This window comes from Oncorhynchus tshawytscha, linkage group LG06 (genome assembly GCF_018296145.1).
Source record: "Oncorhynchus tshawytscha isolate Ot180627B linkage group LG06, Otsh_v2.0, whole genome shotgun sequence".
Classification (NCBI taxonomy): Eukaryota; Metazoa; Chordata; class Actinopteri; order Salmoniformes; family Salmonidae; genus Oncorhynchus; species Oncorhynchus tshawytscha.
Window position 1 is genome coordinate 69,745,374 of NC_056434.1, and position 5,184 is coordinate 69,750,557.

The window sequence follows — 5,184 nt, forward strand, 5'->3', positions numbered from 1 at the left end:
AAAAGAAAAAGACAAACACACACAGTCTCAGAAACACATTCCTGTTGATTAAATATTGGGAGACTTCTAGAGAGTTGAAGAGTTATAGGTAGATGACTACAATTCAGACCTCACTGTCACACGGTGGCAGCGATGCTCACTCTACAGTGCAAACTCGTATCACGACAGACGAACAAAAGGAACAGAAAACTCTCCAGCCAGACTGATGGCCGCGGTTCCATATTGAGTATCTCTTCCTGATGGACACAGCACATTAACTGGCTCATTATCTATTTCCCACCATATGGACTTGGGCTGGGGTGGGTCACCACAGCGCCACCCTGCTCTGCTCCGCCTAATTATAACAATTATGCCATCTCCATCACGAGGGCCAGTTACACAAAATGGTGTCACGGCCTTCCCGAGATTGGTGTCACTGTGCCCAGACTATGAGAGCTGGGGAGAGGTGCCCGGTGGCACTCGGAAGGCCTCTTGGAGCTCACAGAGCAATTACCCTGGGTGAAGGGAGAGGAGACGGAGAGAGGGCAGAGGAGGGAGACAGCTACACCAGTCTAGCCAGAGATTAGGGGATCCTCTGCGTTAATGTAGGTGACTTTTAGAGATGAATCGCCTTCTCTACATCTCGACAAAGTCAGAACCAAAGTGATGTTACTGTGAACTCCACTGTTCCGCATGAATAAGGCGACCTAGTTGGAATAACATTAGGGAAACGGCAGGCCATCAGAGATGAGAGTGCAGATGAGTAGGCTGTGGATGTTTCCTGTAGTTCCATATTAGCGAATGTAGTAAAAAACGTAACTTGCTTTGCAATAACACAAGAGACTTACTTGGAATTGAAGATGAGTGAATGCAAAAAATATGTGAGAGATTATGCAACACCAAGGGCTTCATGCCAATTATATAGAACCTAATCATTAGCTGGTCATTCATATACAGAAGGCCTACACACAATTAGGCCAAATTCATTATGTTCTAGTTGGATATAAACCCAATGTTATCCATTGATCTTTCATATGCAGCAACACATGCATTGGTTAGACTTCACTTTTTTTCTCTAAATTAACATTCTTCTGATTTTTTCCTTCCCCTCTCTTTGTGCTCAGCCTTTAATGTACTTTAGCAGAGTCCTTGAGTCTTAAATTAGGCCCTACGGGTGCCCACCGATCGATAGCCTCGCTGCAGGTGCGTGCCAATGGGAAAAAACGGCAGTTTTGCTCTGCTCTAAATAAAACAACCTGGGCTGAGAGCAGAGAGCGCCTCCGTTTGTTAAACCACTCTGGGTACATTATGGAAGGATAATATTGACCAACACATGCTGTAAAGCAACACTAGGATCAAGCTGTGATACATCTCAGAGACCACCAGACTGCTGTCCAAAAAACAACTGCCTATTGATCTGTGTGTGAACTAAACCAGCAAGAACTGAGAGGTTGTTATTCTGGTAAATAATTGTTGTTAGTGTCTCTCTGTTGTGGTTTCTTCAATCACTTTATAAATAGACTGAAATGGAAGTTTCACTGTATCAAGAACGGCTATAATGATAATGTGCTGCGTTGGCTGTTACACAAACCATGCTGGAGCAACATCAAGGTCTCGAAGATAAAGCCTAGGGCATTATGGGATCCGACAGGTTTGGAGCAAGGTTAGAGCCAATGTCATGACATAAAGGTTTAAGCTGATAAAAACTGATTGAGCTGATTTCCTTCCACTGGGTCATCTTGACTAGGACAGAGAAAACTGGCAGCTCTACGTTTTACACATCTTTGCGCATCTTTTACATGTCAAAAGTTTAGCTTGTGTTCAGTCTCTATAGCCTAGGCCCATGAATAGACAATGCCATCGATCACGTGACACCATTCATTCCTATGTGAAGACTCAATAACCCATTGAAGCCAAATTAAGTTGGTTAAGATGGCGTCTCATGGATACTTAATATGTGCAGTTTGACCTACTCCAGGAAGCAACGTTGCAGGCTAGCTCAGTGCTGCCCCCTCAATGAGTAACTAAAGTTGATGCCCTACCGGGGTACTGTAGGCTGCAATTAGCAACTAAATTATCCTTATAACGTCTTCGATGTGCGATTTTTCAAATAATCGGTTCAAGGACATACATCTGGTGTATTAGAAGTAATTATTGGTAACATGAGTGTCTCCTAAACGTGTTTATTATTTTTTTTACACAAAGATGGAACACAAAAATGGCCATTTTCCCATTCACTAAATTGAGGGGTCCTGTTTTCTGCAAACAATGCCTGCAGTACTGTTGATTGGCCTTGAACACCGTGGCTTCAATGAGAGGGGGCAGTTGTTCTCCCCTGGCCTCATCCCATGAGCTGAAGAGATTTTGGCAATAGTTTTACTGCCTACTTCTACAATCATCCAGAAAGCTTTGGTTTAGACAACTGAGGCAGTACCAACGCTCTAAAAAGTTGGGTAAACAATACTTTCCTGTAGATATTCTGTCTCAAATTTTGCCCGCGTGCAGAGTAAGTAGAAATGTGATTGTATTCAACATTTTGGCTTGTAAGGAAACTTTCTGGTATCATAGTCTGATTTATCAGCCTACCTGCATATCTGCTTCATGTAACCTATTATTCAGGCTAAGTATATTAATAGTATTGTGGAGAAGTGTTAATTCCACTGACTCTACACGTTTCACATTTGATTGTTCCATTAGCACTAGCCATGGCATAGGCCAGTGAACACAATGCAGCAATGTTTTGTTTTTTTGGTCAAAAGTTGAAAACATACCAGTAAATGAAATACACAGAGCTTGATCAACTCGTCTAACATTAGCATTAACTTGAATCTTGTCTTTGTTATTTTAGTTTCTCTCTCCAGGACAGAGTGGTGGGGAGTAGCAAGCTGCAGGTAGTGTGCCCAAGAAAGATTGTACAGGCGCTGGGAATGTTCAAAAGCACTTGAACACAATCATGTCAGACTTCCCAGTTGACCGTTTCCCATGAGCATGTGAAGCCACTTTTACAGCCTGTGCTAATATAATGCGGCATTGTGCAGCGAAACATCGGAAGCCATTCAAATTCAAGCGGAGTGGGCAGGGACCGTTGAGCGAAAGGAGCATGGGCAAAAGGAGCATTGGGGAAAGCTGAACTTTATGCAAACCTTTTGCGATATTGCGAGGAAAGTGGCCAATCAACCAGAGCTTGTGCAAGGTGGCCTGCATGGGGAACCGTCAACCTTCTAGCCCGTAGAAAGCTAGGTCACACTTAGCCCAATATTGGACTAAAGGAGCCTAACGTTACTCCTTAGTCCAAGGACCGTATGTGTTCTGTGTAAAGGGCGCATTGGCTCTAGAAGCCAAAATAGTCAAATACTCCATCTTAATGTGAATTGATTCTCAATTGCTGTACAGATCTAGAAACATAAATCCCTCTACTTTCATATCACATAAAAATATATATATTTTTTCAGTGACAATACATTTGTGGTGTCGGTCTTCCATTTATACACGTCACACGTGTTCGGTGACGAAAATAGCTAATTAGCACAGGTAGTCCACTGTCTTCCGTCTGTTTTCCGTAAACAAACGCTGCAACATGGAAATATGGCTGTGTGGGAACCCTAACCCCATAAAGGTGTGTATCAATTTAACCTTTCATTTTTTGAAAATTGGTTCTCACTGATATGAAAGACAGGGTTCTTATGCTTCCAAAACCATACCGCAAGCCATGCGTGTTACTGTTCAGACCGAGCTTCGCGGCTCAATCTTTCCCAAACATCAGGCTACTGTTCCAGCCCTCCCTTCTACAAAACGCTCCCCTACAAAAGACGCCTTTGTCCAATGACTTATGTGTAATGTAATGGAACGGAGTCATGATCAAGGGCTGGGTCACACTATTTTTGTACAAAGTTTCTGCAATATTTTTACCTTTTGAGCCCTCCAAGAAAAGGAAAACCCTAGACTTGGATTCCTGGTGCCACGACTCCCTCCTTCCACTCCATCAGTGCCATCAATCAGAAAGACAGGCAGTCCAATTCTGATAGTTGTTTTAACTAATTGGTATTTTGTCCAATCAGATTATCCCTGAAAAAGATCTTGGGAAAAAAACATTAAAATAGCGGAGGTGGATAAAGATCGCGGCCCCTTATCATTTGATCGTGATGACTCTCAGGTCCATTACACATAAATCATTGGACGAAGGCGTCATTCTTAGGGGGGAGTTTTAAGATCCCCAATGTTCGGTCTGAACGTTACTATGCATCACTTGCAGTGTGGTTTTGGAAGCATTAGGACCTAATCGTTCATATCAGTGAGAAATCATTTTCAAAAAACAAAATGTTAAATTAATACTCACCTTTTATAAGGTTATGGTTAGTGTTCCCAGATGGCCACATCACAGCGCGTGTTTATGGAAGACCGAAGCACCACCTGTGCTAATGAGCTATTTAGCATGATCCGAACACTTGTGCGTAATGGAAGGACGCCAGACACTTGTCACTGAAAAATACTGTTGGCTGCAACTGTGATAAAGACGGTTAAAACAGTGTATATTTTGATTGTGTTATGACATGAAAGTTAAGGGCTTTATGTTTTTATAATCATATCGCAATTCACATTCGATTCGCGTTTAGATGGCCTATTTGGCTGTTTTGGCAGCCAGAGTCAATCCACCTCTGAAAATAACATAAGATCTTTGGACCTGAAGGAGTGACGGTAGGGTCCTTAGCGTCACTCTTGGGCTAGCTGCCCCCATGCGCTCACCACAAATGCCTCCTTTTACTAAATTCCCAATATATTGTACATTGCTTTCCTTTACTCTTTTTTTTGTCTGGTCATTAAGAGGATATACATGATCCCAATTTCAGCTTCAAGATGCTGGGAATTTGAAATACAGAAAAAGTAGTTTGTGCTGATTTATTAGCACATTGAACCATATCGCAACATGTAGTTTAAAAACTCAGTGGATAGTGCTAAAACATTGACGTCATATCTGCGTTCTGTCATCTTTATGCACGTTCGTAATTTGGCCGCCTGCCTACGTGTCTTTCTTACAAATATATCAATTAAATTGATACGACTCCCTGGCCTAATCTAAATTACATAGCGTTTCTGTTCTATACAGTTTTACCAGAACGTTTTGTAACGTTGTACTCCACTTAACGCATCCCAGTCAGACGTTTTAAAGGTGACTGACAGCAGTGTGAACCTGTACGGCACGTGCTG